Here is a 21992-nt window from a genome sequence, read left to right as displayed (position 1 = left end):
GCCCACCTTATGAAGCACGAAACATCTCGAATAAACAACCTAACCTTGCACCTCAAGCAGTTAGAGAAAGAAGAACAAAAAAACCCCAAAGTTAGCAGAGGGAAAGAAATCATAAAAATCAGGTCAGAAATAAATGAAAAAGAAATGAAGCAATAGCAAAGATCAGTAAAACTAAAAGCTAGTTCTTTGAGAAGATAAACAAAATAGATAAACCATTAGCCAGACTCATCAAGAAAAAAAGGGAGAAGACTCAAATCAATAGATAGAATCAGAAATGAAAAAGGAGAAGTAACAACTGACACTGCAGAAATACAAAAAATCATGAGGGATTACTACAAGCAACTCTATGCCAATAAAATGGACAATCTGGAAGAAATGGACAAATTCTTAGAAATGCACAAACTGCCAAGACTGAATCAGGAAGAAATAGAAAATATGAACAGACCAATCACAAACACTGAAATTGAAACTGTGATTAAAAATCTTCCAACAAACAAAAGCCCAGGACCAGATGGCTTCACAGGCGAATTCTATCAAACATTTAGAGAAGAGCTAACACCTATTCTTCTCAAACTCTTCCAAAATATAGCAGAGGGAGGAACACTCCCAAACTCATTCTACGAGGCCACCATCACCTTGATACCAAAACCAGACAAGGATGTCACAAAGAAAGAAAACTACAGGCCAATATCACTGATGAACATAGATGCAAAAATCCTCAACAAAATACTAGCAAACAGAATCCAACAGCACATTAAAAGGATCATACACCATGATCAAGTGGGGTTTATTCCAGGAATGCAAGGATTCTTCAATATACGCAAATCTATCAATGTGATTAACCATATTAACAAATTGAAGGAGAAAAACCATATGATCATCTCAATAGATGCAGAGAAAGCTTTTGACAAAATTCAACACCCATTTATGATAAAAACCCTGCAGAAAGTAGGTGTAGAGGGAACTTTCCTCAATATAATAAAGGCCGTATATGACAAGCCCACAGCCAACATCATCCTCAATGGCGAAAAACTGAAAGCATTTCCACTAAGGTCAGGAACAAGACAAGGTTGCCCACTCTCACCACTCTTATTCAACATAGTTTTGGAAGTTTTAGCCACAGCAATCAGAGAAGAAAAGGAAATAAAAGGAATCCAAATCGGAAAAGAAGAAGTAAAGCTGTCACTGTTTGCAGATGACATGATACTATACATAGAGAATCCTAAAGATGCTACCAGAAAACTACTAGAGCTAATCAATGAATTTGGTAAAGTAGCAGGATACAAAATTAATGCACAGAAATCTCTGGCATTCCTATATACTAATGATGAAAAATCTGAAAGTGAAATCAAGAAAACACTCCCATTTACCATTGCAACAAAAAGAATAAAATATCTAGGAATAAACCTACCTAAGGAGACAAAAGACCTGTATGCAGAAAATTATAAGACACTGATGAAAGAAATTAAAGATGATACAAACAGATGGAGAGATATACCATGTTCTTGGATTGGAAGAATCAACATTGTGAAAATGACTCTACTTCCCAAAGCAATCTATAGATTCAATGCAATCCCTATCAAACTACCACTGGCATTTTTCACAGAACTAGAACAAAAAATTTCACAATTTGTATGGAAACACAAAAGACCCCGAATAGCCAAAGCAATCTTGAGAACAAAAAATGGAGCTGGAGGAATCAGGCTGCCTGACTTCAGACTATACTACAAAGCTACAGTAATCAAGACAGTATGGTACTGGCACAAAAACAGAAAGATAGATCAATGGAATAGGATAGAAAGCCCAGAGATAAACCCATGCACATATGGTCACCTTATCTTTGATAAAGGTGGCAGGAATATACAGTGGAGAAAGGACAGCCTCTTCAATAAGTGGTGCTGGGAAAATTGGATAGGTACATGTAAAAGTATGAGATTAGATCACTCCCTAACACCATACACAAAAATAAGCTCAAAATGGATTAAAGACCTAAATGTAAGGCCAGAAACTATCAAACTCTTAGAGGAAAACATAGGCAGAACACTCTATGACATAAATCACAGCAAGATCCTTCTTGACCCATCTCCTAGAGTAATGGAGATAAAAACAAAAATAAACAAATGGGACCTAATGAAACTTCAAAGCTTTTGCACAGCAAAGGAAACCATAAACAAGACCAAAAGACAGCCCTCAGAATGGGAGAAAATATTTGCAAATGAATCAACTGACAAAGGATTAATCTCTAAAATTTACAGGCAGCTCATGCAGCTCAATACCAAAAAAATAAACAACCCAATCCAAAAATGGGCAGAAGACCTAAATAGACATTTCTCCAAAGAAGATATACAGACTGCCAACAAACACATGAAAGAATGCTCAACATCATTAATCATTAGAGAAATGCAAATCAAAACTACAATGAGATATCATCTGACACCAGTCAGAATGGCCATCATCAAAAAATCTAGAAACAATAAATGCTGGAGAGGGTGTGGAGAAAAGGGATCACTCTTGCACTGCTGGTGGGAATTTGAATTGGTTCAGCCACTATGGAGAACAGTATGGAGGTTCCTTAAAAAACTACAAATAGAACTACCATATGACCCAGCAATCCCACTACTGGGCATATACCCTGAGAAAACCAAAATTCAAAAAGAGTCATGTACCAAAATGTTCATTGCAGCTCTATTTACAATAGCCCGGAGATGGAAACAACCTAAGTGCCCGTCATCGGATGAATGGATAAAGAAGATGTGGCACATATATACAATGGAATATTAGCCATAAAAAGAAATGAAATTGAGCTATTTGTAATGAGGTGGATAGACCTAGAGTCTGTCATACAGAGTGAAGTAAGTCAGAAAGAAAAAGAGAAATTCCGTATGCTAACACCTATATATGGAATTTAAGAAAAAAAAAATGTCATGAAGAACCTAGGGGTACAATAGGAATAAAGACACAGACCTACTGGAGAACGGACTTGAGGATATGGGGAGTGGGAAGGGTGAGCTGTGATAGGGCGAGAGAGAGACATGGACATATATATACTATATATATACACTAACAAGCGTAAGGTAGATAGCTAGTGGGAAGCAGCCGCATGGCACAGGGATATCCGCTGGGTGTTTTGTGACCGCCTGGAGGGGTGGGATAGGGAGGGTGAGAGGGAGGGAGACGCAAGAGGGAAGAGATATGGTAACATATGTATATGTATAACTGATTCATTTTGTTATAAAGCAGAAACTAACACACCATTGTAAAGCAATTATACCCCAATAAAGATGTTAAAAAAAAAAAAAGAAAAGACGGGAAGAAAATAAAGCAAAATACTAAGAGTAGTTGCCCTCTGAAGGCCTGCTTTTAAAATGTTTTGTTAAATTTTGGTGTACTTTTCAGATATTCTACAGTAGACATGCATTTTCTAATTGAGGGTTATAATAAAGAACAAACTTTATTATCTGACTTGACTTCTAGTGTACGTACGGTCATGACATTGACTTTCCAACACCATAGAAGTTTCCCTTAGGTGGTTTCCTTGCCCATACCCAGCCCTCCCACCAGAATTTTCCATTGTTCCATTTATATAAACTATTTTTACCAGTTCTTGAATTTCATGTAAATGGAGCCACACAGTACGTTCTCTTTTGTGTCTGGTGTCTTTTGCTCAGTATACCTATGAGAGAGTCATTCATGTTATATCTACCAGTACTTTGCTCCTTTTGATTGCTGTAAAGTACTCCACTGTATGAATATATGGGAATTTATCCATTCTCTTTTTTGTGGGAATTTAGGGTTTTTTTCAGTTTGGCGCTCTTAAAGTAAAACTTTGATGAACTCCCTTGAACATTCATTTTGTAGAACTATGCACTTAGGAAAGAAATTGCTGAGACATAGTGGAGACCAGGGATCAGCACACTTTTTCTGTAAAAGGACAGATAATAAATACTTTGGGTTTTGCGAGCCATATGTTCTGTCATAGCTAGTCAACTCAGCCATAGATGACCCCTGAGCAAATAATTCCTGTGAAACAAAATTTTGCTGAATCCTGAGGCAGGTGTTTGGTTTGCTTTAGTAGAAACTGCTGAATGGTTTTCTGAAGTGACTGCGCTTTTAAAACTCTAAGGAGTACGTCACAGGAACTCAGTAGTTGCTTCACATCCTCGCCAACACTCAGAATTGTCAGTCTTTTTTGTTTTAGCCATGTTGTAGTTGTGTAGCATATCTCATTGTGATTTTAATTTGTGATTCCATGATATTAATGATGCTGCCGAGCACTTAAAATGTATATTTATTAGTCAGTTGAATTACTGTGAAGTGTTTGTTCAAGTATTTTGGACATTTTTGATCAGGTTGTATTTGTCTCAGATTTGTAGGAGATATTCTGCCTATGAGTCTGCATCATGTATTGCAGCACAGCAATATTAACCCAAACCCGGTGACACAGGACAACATACGTTCATCATCTGACAGTTTCTGTGGATGAAGAGTCTGAGCATGAGGCTGCAGTCAAGGTGTTGGTCAGGGCTGCGGTCTTCTGGGCTCCGGCGGGGTATAATCTGCTTCCGGGCTCGTGGTTGTCGGCAGCATCCACTTCCCTGTGGGCTGTCAGTTCGTGGGCCTCAGCTTCTTGTTGACTGTTGCCTGGAGGCTGCCCTTACTTCCTTGCCATGTGGGCTTCCCCAGCGTGACACCTCGTTTCCTAGAGCCGGCAAGGGAGAGTGTCTCCTCACAGGCTTATGGAACATAATCACACACATCCCATCACCTTTGCCATATTTTGTTGGTTACAAATAAGCCGCAGGTCTGCCTACAACTCCAGGGGAGAGGATTACACAAGGGTATGGGTACCAGGAGTCAGGAGTTAGAGGGGCCATTTTGGAGTCTGCCTGCCAGAGTCCTTGTCAGACATATGGATCATATGTACCTTCTTCAAGTCTGTAACTTACCTTTTCCTTTTCTTTGATAGAAAAAATGGCTTTATTTGTAATGAAATCAAACGTATCCATTTTTTATTTTATGGATAGTGTTTCTTCTTATCTGTTCAGCACTTCATTGCCTACCTAAGATCATGAAGCTATTCTCCTGTTTTTTCTTCTAGACAAGGGGTTGTCAACCTTGGCAGTACTGTCGTTTGGGGCTGGATAATTCTTTGTGGTGGGGACTCTCCTGTGCCTTGTGACATATTTAAGAGCATCCCTGGCCTTGAGATTTCTGTAGCATGTCCTCCCCATTGTGACAACCAGAAACCTGGCCAAATGTCTCCTGGAGCCACAAAGCCCCCTCTGAGAACCACTGTTCTGTATGCTTGTAGTTTAAGCTTTAAATAGTATGTTATTATCCATCAAAGTTTATATGGCTGCTTTATATTGTTCCGTACCGTAGAGATATCTAATTTCTCTACATAATTTTCCTCATGAACTGCATTTACTGCTTTTGTCTTAAAGTGCCCATATATGTATGCATCTGTTTTTGAACTGTGTTCTGTTCAGTCTGTCTAATTTATATCCTTCTGCCATAAAACACATTTTAGTAGTTTTTTGCTAAGTCTTGAAATCTGGTAATGTAAATCTTCAAACCTTGTCATCAAGATTGGTCCAGCTGTGCTAGGTTCATTGCATTTGCATATATATTTAGAATCAGCACAAAAAAATCTACTGAGATTTTGACTGGAACTGAATCTGTAGATAAATTTGACATCATCGTGGTCCTAGCAATATTGAATAGTTCAGTATGTGAAATGATAACTCTCTCATGTATTTAGTTCCTTTTAAATATCTCTCAGCAAAATTTTATGGCTTTCAAGGTGGAGGTCTTGCAACTATTTCATTAAATTGGTTTCTAGGTATTTGATATTTTTGATATGATTGTAAAGAACATTATTTTTCTAATTTTATTTTCTAATTGTTGCTAGTATGTAGAAATACAATTAATTTTTCCATCAAACTTATATCTGGTGATCTTGGTAAAGTCATTAGATATGGTACTTATTAAATTTGTTTGGATTTTCTCTGTATTCAGTCATTTCATCTGCAAATATAATTTTACTTCTCTATTTCCTTTCTTTATACAGTGCCGTTTTCCTTGTCTTCTTGCCCTGTATACGATCTCCTAAACAAGGTTGAGTAGGAAGTAGTGATAGTTAAAATTCTAGTCTTTTCCCCAAACTTAGGGAGGGAAATAATTCAATATGGTGACATCAAATATTCTGATAACTGTAGATTTTTTGTAGATACCCTTTATTATACTGAGGAATTTGCCTTCTATTTCTAGTTTTCTGAGAGTTTTTACGGAGTTTTTTTTTTTTTTTTTTTTTTTTTTTTTTTTTTTTGTCTGCTAGTACTATAAAACACTAAGCGTTTATTAAAACATTGCAGCTATGAGGATGGATTTGTCTGTTTCTCCTTTTAGGTCATTCAGTTTTTGCTTTGTATAAATATTTTGAAGCTATATTATTAGATGCACTAAAAATTAAAAATGGTTGTATCTTCCTGTTAAATGTACCCTTTTATGGTTATGAAATGTTTTCTTTTACTCTAGTAATATTTTTGCCTCAAAATTTACTTTGTTGCTATTAACATAGCAAACAAGGTTTTGTTTTTGTTTTTGTTTTCTTTTGGCCTCCATGCAGCTTGTGGGATCTTAGCTCCCCGAACAGGGATCCATGCCCCCTGCAGTGGAAGCACAGCGTCCTAACCACTGGGCCACCAGGTAACTCCCATTGTTTTCTTGGTCAGTGTGTGCCTTGCCTATTTTTTCCATCCTTTTATTTTAAAGTTATAAAGGTTTTTTATATTTAAAGTGTGTTTCTTTTAAACAGTACAAAGTTGAGTGTTAATTTTTAACCCAGTAAAAACAATCTTTGTCTTTTAATGAAAGTTTTTAGTCAATTTATATTTTTTAAGGTAATTACTGATATTGTTGGATTTAAGTGTTTTTACTTAGTTTCTGTTGGTCACATCTGTTCTTTGTTCATATTTTCCTCCTTTTTTCTGAATTATTTTGGGTTAATTAAGTATTTTAACATTCCATTTTATCTCTTCTAGATTTTTAGTTTTTATTTTATTTTTAGTGACTAGCAATTACGGTATACATTCTTGATTTATCTGCATCTGTCATAAATTGGTACTTTACCTCTTCATGAGTAGTACAATAAACAAGAGCACAACTCGGTTTACTCTCTTCTGCCCTTTGTACTTAGGTTGTCATATATTGTATTTCTATGTAGAATCTAAATCTCATAAGTTGTTATTATTGTTCGTTTAAATGGTCAGTACTCTTTTATATTCAGCCACGTATCTAGCCTTTCACAGATTATTCCTTTCAGCTAGAAGAATTTTCTTTAGTACTTCTTAATCGTAGGTCCGCTGGAAATTATTTATCTAGATTTTTATTTGTTTTCAGGTATCTATTTTACCTTCATTTCCAGTTGATAACTTCACAGAATTAGGAATACTAGGTCCGTTAGCACCTTAAAGATATTCCATTGTTATCCGGATTCCAGAGTTTCTATTGAAAAGTTTATCAATCTGTTTTTCCTTTGAAGTTAATGCGTCTTTTAATTCCTCTGGCTGCTTTAAAGATTTTTTTTTCCCTGTATCATTAGTTTTAAGGATTATTTGGCCTGTGATGTATCTAAATTTTGACTTCTTGTATTTTTCTTGCTTGGGATGCACTGAGATTCTTAGTCTGTGGATTGAGATCTTTCATCAGGTTTAGAAAATTCATATACTGCTTTTGCCCCATTTTCTGTCTCCTTTAGGGGTTCAACCACATATGTTACATGATTTGACAGTGTTCTTCACATTTTTTATACATTGGTTTTTATTTTAAATTCCTTTGTCTCTGGGTGCTTAGGTTTGGATGATACCTATTGATCCAATTTTTAGTTCACTAATTGTGTCTTTTCATGTGTTTAGTGTGCTATTAAACAAAAGACTCAAATACAGAGAACACACTAGTTGTTGCCAGAGGGGGGAGGGGGTGGGGAATGGGAAAAATAGGCGAAGGGGCTTAAGAGGTACAAGCTACCAGTTATACAGTGGAATACATAAGTCACAGGGATGTAATGTACGGCCCAGGGAATATAGTCAATGTTATAATAACTTCATGTGGTACATAATGTATAAAAATATCAAATCACTATGATGCACAACTAAAACTAATATAAGTCAACTATACTTCAATAAAAAATTTTTAAAAATTTTTTCTAACTTGCCATTAACTCAGCATCTCCTGTTAATTTTTCGTCCCTCCTGCTCTCTTAGTGTTCTTCCCCTCCTCTTACGCCTTCTGCTCTCCACATTGCCAGCTGTCTTTGGGATTTCACCTGAAATCCACTTCATTACCCTGTATATATTGATATTTTCAATGTATTTTTTTTTTAAGATTTTTTTGATGTGGACCATTTTTAAAGTCTTCATTGAATTTGTTACAATACTGCTTCTGTTTTATGTTTTGGTTTTTTGGCCACGAGGCACGTGGGATCTTAGATCCCCAACCAGGGATGGAACCCACAGCCCCTGCGATGGAAGGCAAAGTCTTAACCACTGGGCCACCAGGGAAGTCCCTCAGTATGTCTTTTCTTACCTGAATTGTAGATGTTGTAAATAGGCTTGGGGAGAATGACAGCAACTTTTACTCATTTACTTTAAATTGGCAGCAGTAGTTCAAAAGGTTTTGAATTTCTAGATTAAGGCAATGTATTGTTCTATTAATTCAGCCATTTAATACAGAAGAATTTGCTGGCTTTTGAGTCAACATGGCAAATCGAAGACTCAGTAACTTTTTTGAAGTGAGCTAAGCAAATGTTTACTTCAGTAAAGAAGAGCAAATGTGAATCCCACACTTCTGATACCTTGGCATTGCTTTCTATTTTGGCTAAAACAGTGATTCTCAGAAAGGTACTCCTACAGAATAGTTTCCCCAGGAGATGGGTTATCGTGCTCAAGTGCTCAGGTTTTAACAACAGTTTTTTCCCAATTGCCTGGGGAAAACTAGATGAGTTGAAATGCTTTCTGGATTTTAAGATCCCCACCCCCACCCCGCCGTGGTGCCCACATCCATGCAAGCTACTGCTGCTTATCTGTTAGCAAAAGAAGACAGCCAAATCTAATGACTCGACAGCAGCAGATATTAACAGGGAATCCTAGCTGGATGGCCCTGATAAATCTGATGGCATTTGTTCCATATATATCTATCATTTTATGTGTATGAAATTGTTCCTGGCTTCATGAGGAAATAAACTCAATATCTGTGGGTTTCTAAAATGAATTCTTTGATTTCTAGTTGCTCTACTATCTAAACAAAGTTGTGACTCATTATTCCAGACTGTGACACAGATCAGTGGCCCCTCATAACTGCAAAATTATAGTGTTTAAATTCAGTCTTGCAGCATCTTCATGCTACCTAATTCTATATTCTTCCAAATTCATCGGCCAACCCAGCCAGCCCAAGAGGGACTCCTGAATGAACACTAAAGAAGGTCAGTACTCTACAGCAGGACTGTACCTCCCGTTGCCTCCTCTGTGGACTTTCTCATCTGGTTTGGCCGCTTAAAACCACAAAGTCAGAATGTTTCTTCCCTTCTGTATATGTCGATTTGAAAAATGATTGTTCCTGTCTAGGAAAACTTGGCCTACGTAATGCCAAATGAACTTCTCCCAGGCTTCTTTCTTTGTTGATGGTAGTGCTGGCTATGGATTGTCAGGTTACCATTGTTTTCTTATCCATTTACGTTTGTGTGTGTGTGTGTTGACTCGAATGACATACCATTCAACCTCAGGTCAACAAAATGATTTAAACCACTATCTCTGTGGACCCATTTAAGATGAAAACACAGAAATCAAGTGCTATGAAATAATGAAGGCAACATCACTCATCAAACTGTTAGTCTGCAGGAATGAGGCTGGACGCTGGGCTAGCGTGGAGGGGAGTAAAGCCATCTCAAAACGTTTTTCACATATGGAAGCCGCGTGCCCAGGTGTTTGTGGTATAGATTATCTTGCAGGAGACTTCCTGCCTCCACTGAGAAAACACACTTGATATTTATGACCCATCTGTCAACTCAAAGTTTCCCTTGGTTTTTATGTTCCTAGTGTTCCCTATCTTTGTGGTCACAAGAAAGTCAAGCAGTAATTGGTTACCATGGAGATATTATCACTCCTTGCATGGTGAACATTTGAATTCCACTCGTTTTCACCTTTAAGTGTATTAATAAATTGTTCAGATTATCTTTTCCCTGGGTGGATTCCATGTTCACTGTTGTTACTTTTTCCAAATGTCTAGTTGCCTCTAAAGTTACTCTGTGAGAGGTAAGAAGATACCTTGGTTGGTTTGAAATCGATAACCAAGACAGCATGACCCAGCACTTCATGGAAAATAACTACCAGTAAATGTACTGACTGGGAGCCAGCTACCCGAACTTATCCAACTAAAATTCTACCTGTTACTACCTAACAATTAAGTGAAAAGTGAAAAATTCATTTGTTTTTTCTGGTTATTTTTCACAGCCTATGTATTCCGTTTCCCACTAAATAACTGCTAATTTCATGCCACATAACTAGACAATTGCGATAGAGAATATGAAAATAAAGTGAGTTTCAAACAGTGTCTGTGCCAGGAGTTCTGAAATAAAGAGAGGTGTGTGCAAATCAGCGGCCAGGTGTCCTCTGAGGCATCCAGCCCCCAGGACGCTGCCGTTCCTCCGGGATGTTTTGGGAGATGCTCTTCTGGCCCATGGCTCCTCCTGTGGCCTCTCTCTGAGTGATGTAACCCACAGTCATGGCCTCAGTAGACCCTAGGCAGGTGTGTGTGCTTGCCCCCAAACATCCCTCCAGAGCCATACACCCATGTTTCCAACTGGCCCAGGGACCTTCCAGAGGCCACGTCAGGGACTTCAAATGCAGTGTAACCAAATGTAAAGTGTTGTCTTCCCCCCTAGGTCAGCCCACCTCCCTTTATTCTTTACCTGTAGGATGGGCTGCACACACCCTCACTGCCCAAGCCACCAGTCCTCACATCCGATGCCTGCTCTGGCTCAGGCCCTCAACTCTTCCTCCTTGTTGTAGTGCAGTAGCCTCCTTACTGTGACCTGTCTCTAGTCTTAAACCACATCAATCAATCCCTCAAAATCTTTGTGTGCTACGCAAATTGTACTAAGCCTTTCCCTTGATAAAAATTCTTCAAGATCTTACCCTGACCTAGGACAAAATCTACTCCTTTTTACAGACCACCAAGTTCTTCATAAATCTGGACCTTAGTTCTCAAATCAACGCCATCTTTTAAATTTCATTGCTTTTGAGGTGTTTGTCTTTTCACATTTTATAAAAATAATACATATACATAGTCTTAAAAATCAAGTAATACAGAGGGAAGGTAGTGAAAAGCACAAGTTCTTTTTCTAGTCCTTTCCTCCCCAGTTCAGATCTCCAGGGTAGGCAGTTTTCATCACTCGTTTGTAACTCTTCTGGTGTTTACCAGTGTATTTCTACATGATATACTTTTACTATCATTATTCACTTAGCAAATTTAGGGGACCCCCTTACCTGCATTCTCTACCTTCCCCCAATATAGTTATAGCACCTATTTATCTCTCTACTAATTACCTTTCTTAACTTCAAATAATATAAATTTCTATTTCTTACAGCATCAACTTTAGATATTATCTTTCAACACTTCAGATTGTGTCGATAATATGAGCACATAGCCTTCCTACCCCTCCATCACCTCCTCTCCCCACTCTTCCCCACTCCTTGCCCCTTTGTCATATGCACTTTTACAATCTTTATATGCTATTTGGAACGATAATTAATTATTCTGTTCTTTGTAGGTGGATTTTTAAGGTTTTAAATATCAATAATGTACTGACATTATTATATCTGTGTAAATACCATTCACCACAGAGCTAGTGTGTTATGAACATGTGTCATTCCTTTACATCTTTTATTTTCTGAAATATCTAACTGCCTTTCTAACACTTCCTCCCTTTGTCATATTCTTAAGTTCATCCAGCATCTCAATAGTACTCTAAGGCCTTATGCATCTCTTTTTCCCCAGGAGATCTCCCTCTTGGAGTTGTCCGTCTTCCTGCTGCAAGCTGGACAGATTTTTCTCTAGACCTGCTGCATTCTGTCACTCTGGACTCTTACTGTTCAACTGGGCCTTTGTTTTCTGGATCCTTTCCTTTGTCTACTGTCTCATTTGGCTGGAACATGAGCAACTTCCTAAGAAGCAGTGCACAGTGCATGAGAGATAAAATTTCTGCATCTTGGCATATTTAATAATGTATTTACTGGCTCTTCACACTTGATCGACAGTATGGCTTGTATAGCATTCCGAGTTCCAGATCACTTACTCTCAGCACTTAAGAGCCATCCTTTTGATTCCAGCATCTACTAATAGTTTTGCTTAACGCCCATCTTATTCTCCCTTCCATAGGAGTCCTGTGGTTTTCTTCATGGATATTTTAGATAGTCCCTTTATCCTTGGTTCTGTCAAATTTCACATTGCTGTCTAAGCATCAGAGGTGCTTATGTTTTGCTTTATGTTTTTTTATTTATCATGCTAGACATAGACTAGGACCTTTTAATTGGAAAATTGAAGTCTCTCTACCTCCCTGGGAAATTTTAGAAAATTATTTCTGTGATAATTTCTCCTCTGCAGTTTCTATATTATCCATGGAAACCCCAATCATTGGATATTGTACTGAATGGTTTCATATATATGAAATTCTGGGAAAAGCAAAACGGTCATGACAGAAAGCAGATCAGTGGCTGCCCCAGGGCCCTGGTGGGCAAATGGGATTATCTACAAGGGAACATTTAGAGAGATGAAAATGTTCTATATGATGATGATTTTGGTGGTAGTTTCATAAATTCATACTTTTATCAAAGCTCATCCAATTGTAACACTTAACCATGGGGTACATTATACCTCAAAGAAAACTTTTTTTTTAAGTTCCTGAGTCAAAACAAAGTAAAAGGTGTAAAGAGATCTATAGCAGAATTTATATTTGTGTAAATTAAAAGTAACCACAGCATAATCCATACAATTAAATATTTCAGCCATAAATAGAAAAGAAGTATGGACACATTGCTACAGCATGGGTGATCCTTGTTTTCAGTGATGCTGAATCAAAGAAGCCAGACACGAAAGTCCACATATTGTGGGATTCAATTTATATGAAGTATTCAGAATAGGCATATTTATAGAGACAGGAAGCAGACTTGTGGTTTCTAGGGCCTGGGGGAGAAAGGAATGGGAGTGACTGATGAATGGGTGTAGGGTTTTTGTGTGGGGTGATGAAAATGTTCTAGAATTAGGTGGTGATGATGGTTGCACAACACTGTGAGTAAACTAAACGCCACTAAATTGTACACTTTAACATGGTTAAAATGGTACATTTTATGTTATGTGTATTTTCCCACAACAAAGTACATGTATACTTTTCTGCTTGCAGCACTGATAGAGTAGCTTGTATTAGACCAAACTTTCCACCAAGACCTCTAAAAACAGAGTAAAATTTAGAAAAAACAACAACAACAAAGGTTTTGAGGATGGTCATCAAAGATTGGCCAAGGCAGGCAGGACTTGAGGGATAGTGGACTCCCACGTGGTCCCCAGTGATCCTTGCCTCATGGTATCCATACCTTTGTGTAATCCCTTCCTCTTGAGTGTAGGTGTGACTTCTAACTTGCCTCTAACCAGTGTATCACAAAAGTGACGGGCTGTCACTTCTGTGATTCCATTACGTGAGACTGTAACGTCCACCTTGCTAGCAAACTCTCTCTGTAGCCTTCTCAGCGTGTAGACATTTGTGTAGATGAAGCAGCAGCCATGTGGAGGGAACTGAGCCGAAAGATGGTGGGAATTGAGCTCTCAGCCCTGCAGCCCACAAGGATTTGAATCCTTCCAGCAACCCTGAGTGAGCTTGGAAGTGGGTCCTTCCCTGGTCTAACCTTGAGATGAGATCCTAGCTCCAGCTGACACCTTGACTGCAACCTCATGAAAGATCTGGAAGCAGAGGACCCAGCTAAGCTAGGTCTGGATTCCCGACCCTAAGAACCTGTGAAATAAAAATGTGTGTTGTTTTAAGCCTCTAAGTTCATGATAATTTGTTACACAGCAAAGGAAAATTAATACAAAGAGCTAAGAGCCCAAAGTTAAGGGCAATATACTGAGGTTGAGCTGAACCTTCTTTATCCCCCTTTCCCTCAAGAAATAAATGGCTCATTTTCAGTGCAAAAGGTTGAGACTGAGCAGAAAATAGCTGCCTGGAGATTTTTCCAGTTGGGAGGCAGAAGTGAACACAGGGTTAATAAGGCAGCCAGGGCTTGAGGTACCAAGATCCTAAAGTAAAGGGAACTACAGAGAACATTCTGTATTATTCCGTATTGCATTTGTCCTCAAGGAATTTGCCACATGGTGAACTACTCTGGGTCGAGAGGCCAAGAAATGGCGCAGAAAATAGTTGTTAAGTGGCTACCTGATGAAACAGAGTTTACACAGTCTTGCAGAGCTGAGGAAGTAAAACTGCAGATCAGGATGAGACAAGGAAGAAGGGCCCTTGTGAATATTTCAGGTTTTTAGCAGAGATCCCTAAAGTGCACAGCCCTAGATGTAAGGACAGAATGGAAGACCAGCCCTCAGATAGCCTGAAATTCCCCGTGAATCATCTCAAATCCTGATTGGATCATTTTTTTGCCCCTAGTCTAGGTACTGTCTAGAGGGAAATGAAATCATGTCTGGGGAAGCTAGAAATAGAAAATAAAGAGAAAATAGAGAAAATCAGTGAAATCGAAAGGTGGTTCTTTGAATAAATTACAGTGTATCTCTATGGTGGAATATTATGCAGTCATTAGAGCAAATACCCACACCCAGACACACACACACACACGCACGCACACGCACACGCACACACACACGTTTTTGTATTTATCTGTTGACCTTAAGCATCTTCCTGACATTTTATTAGGCGAAAGCATCAAGTAACAAACCAATTCATACCGTATGATCCCAATTTTGTGATTAGACATAAAATAATGCCTTGCACAATGTATATGAATTGTAGTTTGACCAGGTACAGGTATTACATGTGACTTTTACCTTCGTCAGATATTTTTTCTTCTTTATATATTCTGCACTCTGTGAATTTTTAATAATGAACATATGCCTTTTAATCAGAAAAAATACAAGATGTTTCTTATTAATAAAACAAAAAGCAAAGTATTTCCTAAGTTATAAACTTAGGAGCAAAATTTGCTATTCCTAGCATAACTGGAAGCTACTCCAGAAGAGGAGGAGAAAGATGTTCTTACATTCAAGTTTGACAAGAATCTTTATAACAAATTGAACATGCTGCCTAATGTCAGGCCATGGGCCCAACTTCCCAGGAGTGGACAACAGGTACCCCACCTACCATCCAAGTCATGTGAGGAAAAGTACCAAAGGGACTTAATGTAGTTCTAGAGTTCAGTCCTTGCTGTGCTACAGAGAATCCCCCATGCCACACCTATTGTCTTAGAGTCTCCAGGGATGGAGCCTGAGCATCTGCACTTGTTCAGAGCCGCTCAGGAAATCCTAGTGATCCTTGAGAGTTGAGGACTTAAAGCTCCTAACCGAAGAGGCAGGAACAATGAACCTGTTAACTAAATAGAGGAAGGCGTGCTTTGATTCCGCAGTCGAGTAATGCAGAGCACGAGATAAAACAAAAAGAAATTAATTTGAGGAAAAGAGAAACCTTCCCTTTCCTCACTAGAAACATTTTAAACTTTGATTTTGAATTTCCAAAGCGTGTGGAAAAATGTTTGGGGTGAACTCTTTGGTTGTGTCTTTCTTTTTTTATCCTCCATCCTCTTCCCAGGCCAAAAGCCATTTGCTTAGTTGGAAGGATGAAAAGCTGCATATAATGGATCACTTCCCTTCATAGTTCCATCTGGAAACTGTGGAGCCAAGAACTAGGGGAACAAGCTGCCTCCTGCCCCTGGGCCCAGTCACCCAGACTTGTGTCCCTCCCCTTCCCTTGCCCCTTGGGTCAGCGGTGAGGGTGAGTAAGGTGTTTGACTGTGGACTCCCCGCCAGGACAACGGCTCTGCCTCCCCCTCTGCCACAGGGCACAGGAGGCCACCGTGAGGCCCCTGCTGGCCGGTCCCCGGCCCAGAGGCAGCAGGGTAACAGTCTCATTTCTCTCTGCTGGGCCCACGTGATGGCGAGGGAGTCATGGGGAGAGAGATGAGTGAGAGTGTGCTGACCACTCACCCTCACAGACGGACACTGGCAGTGACCCCTGTTCCATGCTGGGGAAACATCTTAATCTTCTGGCCTTAGAATTACCTTCATAAAGCCAGAGGGCAGATAAATATTCTCATCTGGAATATTGGAATATGTATATTACCTCATTAGCAAGGACTAGCTTACAAGTTAACATAGCATGCCTTAGGATGAGTTTAGAAAGCTTGTTATGTTTTTTGTATGTTTGCTTTTTTCCCCAATTAAGTTAGCCCTGACTTCCATGTGAGGTTCTCGAATGAAATGATTTGGAAGCGGATTGCAACAAGAGAATATAAAAGCCTGTTTCTTTCACATTTTGAAGATCACTTACTGAAATTTAAGTATAATCTCCTTGAGAGTTTGCTGGAAGAGAAGAAATGGAGGGGACTACATATCTTTCCCCTTTTGTGTGGTTTGAACTGATTATCCAGCAAATGATGATAGCTCTGATTAGACTCTTCAAACCTTGGTGTGTTCTGCTAACTTTCTTGGGTGGACTGCCTTTCTTCGTATCACTGGGGACATGATATGATATTTCTGCATCTTAATTCCAGGCAAGTGAGTCAATACGACTTTACGTGTTAATATGTCAGAATAAAATATCACTGTTAGCTTCCGATGATAGAGGATATTTCTCATCTTTCGTAAAGTGCTTACCTCAAAAAATTGTTGTTAAATGCTGATATAAATTTCTAGGTTGTATTTTCTTCATTTTGTGAGTTTCTCTTTGGAATTATGTTGGCAGCTATGTCTGGGCTAATCGCGCAGCTGGTATGATGGGTTCGGTGCACCTGTGCTGGAAAGTCATTTAAATCCATTGAAAGGTCAGCATTGGTGGCCAAGGGAATCCTGTTTTGCAACATCACAAAATCATGGGCTAAATTCTCTAGAGTAGCAGCCTTCAAACTATAAGTGGTTTTGGATGTTTAACAGAATGCATTTCCAGACCCACGCTTGCATCCATGCTGTGAACTGTGTACTGTGGGTAGGGGTCCTCCTTCCCCACTTCCCCTTTCACAGTCTCCCTTCTCACTCTGTAAAAGAAAGGCCTACCGGTCTTCCACCCCTAACCTCACTATGATATATTGCTCTGAGTAGACAGACCCCTAGGTGCAAAACAAAGGATCCATTCAAAACCTTGGAATCAGTGATGGGAAATGACCAGGTGAAAATCCTTATGTAAATCAGGTGGTTTCCAGTTCTTTGCTGTCAACAAAATTGAAGGATGATGTAATGGAGTTATTAGCTGGTACATCACTAAACATCGTTTTGGAGGACTAAATTGCACTGTAATTGTTGGCATTATAACTCAGGATTTCAAAGAATTAAATGACAATACTATAATAATATTATTTCCATTTCCCATCTACTTATTGATGTGCTTACATCAATAAAAATTAAAATAGCAATAAATAATATTCATCCATGAATATATAAAAATTGTATAAAGCTCCACTAATCTCACTGAGTTGCATTTCCAATAAAATACTTTCTTATATTTAATAACTTAAAAAAATCTAATACATAACTTGTTTTAATCAATTGTGTTTTCATAGTAATTATGATAAATCAACTGAGAATTTTAACATTTAAATCCTCAGAGGAATTTTTTAAAACAATAATTCATATATATATATATATATATATATATATATATATATATATCTTTTGCCAAGAAGTATGATAGGATTATTAATAAATGGCTCTTGAGAATTGTGGGCATGAGTTTAAGGAGGAAAAACAATGATTTAAGCTTCTGCTTGTTAAAGATGAGCTCATTCCTGTATTTTTTAGAGAATGATAGTAGGTATTAAGTCACCATTGTATTTGGATTCATCTGGCTAGCTCAAAAGATGATTTAGCGGTTTTAAAGTTTTTACAGTATACTACAATTACATGTTTTATGACTATTTGAACTGTCAAAGCATAACTCACAAAATGTTAAAAACATAATTATCATACAGATAGATGAATGAACATTTTAGTTAACCCACTAAAGAAGGGACCAGCATGAGACAAAGCCATTTCAAAAAGAATATGAGAAACTGGGGTTTTATGTAGTTAGTGAGAGAAGGAATGCTGAAACAAGACTGCTAAATTAGAACTGGCTAATTCCTACAGAGCAATAAACTCATAATCCTTAAAGGTCAACTGCTCTAGCAAACAGAAGAAAGATCAACACACATTATTTTTCTACAAGCTAACCTCTAACTTTACAGAAATGTAAAATTATAAAATGACTGGGCTCCAATCAAGTATAAAACTAAGTCAAACTTCCATTCCCTCAAAGAGTCAGATTGTTTTAAAACTGGCTTGTTAGAAAATACTCTTAGCAAAACATGAGAAGTTCACAGAATCATCTTTTTATCTTATTTACAAGTTTTGGATAATTCTCAGTAAAATCTATGATGAAACACTTGAAATGTTAACTTCAAAAAGGCAAGAAGAGTAACATAATTTTTCAAAATCCTTTTCAGGGCTACACGAACAATAATGCTGTAAGTGTAAGTATGCAGTTCACGTTTAGCTATGATTTAGAGGATTAGTAGGCTATTTTTGCCCAGGTTTGTATGTATTTTCTAAGAACAAGAACAGAAATAATAGCACAAGGATCAAACTCAGAAAATTTAACATAGATAGGATTCTAGGAGCGAATCCACAAATCCACAGATGTCATCATTTATCCCAATCAAGTCCTTTATAGCTGTCTTCCCCTCTCTGAGGTCCAGTACGTGAGGCGGTGTGATACATACCAAAAGAACTCTCTGATCTTTCCTATTTGTATAGTTAGGAAACAAGAATCTTTGTGGGGATGGATCTCAAGGGCAGGCGATCAAGGCGGAGGAATATAAAGTTGGATGAGGCTGAGATGGGCTCACTAAGCACAATTCTGGATTCAGGATTTTAGCTGGAGTAGGAGGAAGAGCTCCGTTCAGTCAATTGTCTGAAATATGGACTAAAGGTGGCAAATGCCAGCACTGGCTTCGTGTGCTGCAGAGGAAGGTATCCAAGATGTAGGGATGTTGGAATGTTAAAGTGGATTTATCATAGAAACCCTGCTCACCCACCTTGGGCGGGACCAGAGAACACACGTGTTACCACGACTGTGGACAGATTTGGTAGGGGACCCCCAGCATCCTTGCGGGGTCTGTGGTTGCTCGTCTCTGTAGGTCAGAAATTAGAGTGGGAACCACTACCACACAACTGGGATCTCTCAGTGCAGTGTGGATTATGGGGTCCCAGGGTGGCAGAGGCCAAGAGGTGACACTTTCCAAAGGTGGAAAATACTTAACATGATCCCAGTAAAAATACCAGCAATATTTTTTTATTCCTCAGCACTCAGTACTTAGATATACCAGGCCACAGGCCTGTCCTTACTATTTCCCTACTTGTTATGGAATTCTCATCCAGGGGTGATTTTGTGTGTTCTGGCCACCCTGATCCACCTCTGTCTCTCTGCATAGTCATTGTGAGATTCCAGCTCCTCAGTCTTGTATGGAAGTGGTGCCTTCAGGGAACCATTCTGAGTTGTTACAATGTTTTTCTGATCCGTACTCCCCCCTTAACTGTTGGTTGTTATGAATCAGGCCTTCCTACATCTCTCTGGGCCTGTTTGATCTGAGTTAGATACCATGTTGCCCACAGATGTGTCAGTTTCTTCAATGATGTATTTGATTCTCTGGTCCCTCAAAGTGTGAATAATAGAACTTAAATGGGATAATTTGAAAACAATTACATTATCTTCTTCTTCTGAACCCCGAGGTTTTCCTCCCAGAAAAATGTATTCGTAAGTCTTTTTTTTTTGCGGTACGTGGGCCTCTCACTGTTGTGGCCTCTCCCGTTGCGGAGCACAGGCTCCGGACGCGCAGGCCCAGCGGCCATGGCCCACGGGCCCAGCCGCTCCGCGGCCCGTGGGATCTTCCCAGACCGGGGCACGAACCCTTGTCCCCTGCATCCGCAGGCGGACTCTCAACCACTGCGCCACCAGGGAAGCCCCCTTAGGACCTCATTTAACCTTCATTACCTCCCTAAAAATCCTTCCTCCAAATTCAGTCTTATTAGGGGGTAGGGCTTCAACCTATGAATTTGGTGGGGATACAGTTCAGTCCATGACAGTTTCTTATGTTATAGCTCTTATACAACTATGAAAGGACAACTAATTGATAAAGTAAATACAAACAACATTCCCAAACCGATAAAACTAATCACATTATTTTTTTAAGTATAGTTGATTTACAGTGTTGTATTAATTTCTGCTGTACAGCAAAGTGACTCAATGATACATATATATATGTTCTTTTTCATATTCTTTTCCACTATGGTTTATCACAGGATATTGAACAGAGTTTATACAGTAGGACCTTGTTGTTTATCCATCCTATATATACTAGTTTGCATCTGCTAACCCCAAACTTCCAATCCTTCCCTCCCCCACCCCGCTTCCCCTTGGAAACAAGTCTCTTCTCCATGTCTGTGGGGTCCGTTTCTGTTTTATAGATATGTTCGTGTCGTATTTTAGATTCCACATATAAATGATACCATATGGTATTTGTCTTTCTCTTTCTGACTTACTTAACTTAGTATGATAATCTCTAGGTCCATCCATGTTGCTGAAAATGGCATTATTTTATTTATTTTTTTAATGGCTGAGTAATAGTCCATTGTGTATATGTACTGCATCTCTATCCATTCATCTGTCGATGGACGTTTAGGTTGCTTCCATGTCTTGGCTATTGTGAATAGTGCTGCTATGAACATCGGGGTGCATGTGTCTTTTCGAATTATATTGATAGTTTTGTCTGGGCATATGTCCGGGAGTGGGATTGCTGGGTCACATGGCAGCTCTATTTTTAGTTTTTTGAGGAACCTCCATACTGTTCTCCATAACGGCTGCACCAGTTTACATTCCCACCAGCAGTGTAAGAGAGTTCCCTTTTCTCCACCCCCTCTCCAGCATTTATTATTTGTAGACTTTTTAATGATGGCCATTCCAACTGGTGTGAGGTGATACCTCATTGTAGTTTTGATTTGCATTTCTTAAAAATTAGTGGTGACGAACATCTTTTCATAATCACATTAATTTAGTGTGATGAATTCTTTTTTCCCTAAAAGTAAATTTCTAGTATTATGTTTAATAGCAGAAAAATGGAACCTCGGGTCTGGTTCTGTTATGACGCTACCTGCATTCTGACTTCAATAACCATATAGTGCAAAATATTATTAATAACCTCAAGACATATCAAAAGAGCTCAGTCAGACACCAATGACTGATGCTAGCTGGAAGTCACAGAGTCGCAGACCCGTGAGTCTTCCCCTGGTTTCTGGCACACACCCATGCCTGGGACCTCAGCTTGACCGGGACACAGCTGGGGACATCAGCACGTCGAGGCTGTGCTCCAGGACAGGGAGCCTGCCCCCCCCTCCTCCCCCAGCGGGTGCTCTCCCTTTTAGGCAGGAGAGCTGCCTTACAAGCCGGGGAGCCACCTGGGCTGGGGCGCCTGCTGCTCAGGGGAGTTGCACGCTGGAAACAGCACCCAGAGCATCTTGTTAAAGCTTGAGCACGCTTGCAGCATCTCCTGCGGAGGGGAGGGAGCGCCTGGTCCCAGCTAACTCACTGGCAACCCTGCCAGGGGTGTCAGAGCCCTGGCAGGAAACAGGTCTCACGCTCTAATTGGGTAATTGAGAAGAGTTTGAGAAAGGGGCTGTCGGCAAAGGCGTGGGCAGGG

The sequence above is a fragment of the Lipotes vexillifer genome, unplaced genomic scaffold (assembly GCF_000442215.2).
Source record: "Lipotes vexillifer unplaced genomic scaffold, Lipotes_vexillifer_v1.1 scaffold760, whole genome shotgun sequence".
Taxonomy (NCBI): domain Eukaryota; kingdom Metazoa; phylum Chordata; class Mammalia; order Artiodactyla; family Lipotidae; genus Lipotes; species Lipotes vexillifer.
The sequence above is the reverse complement of the archived record's forward strand: the minus strand, read 5'-3'. Positions refer to the sequence as shown.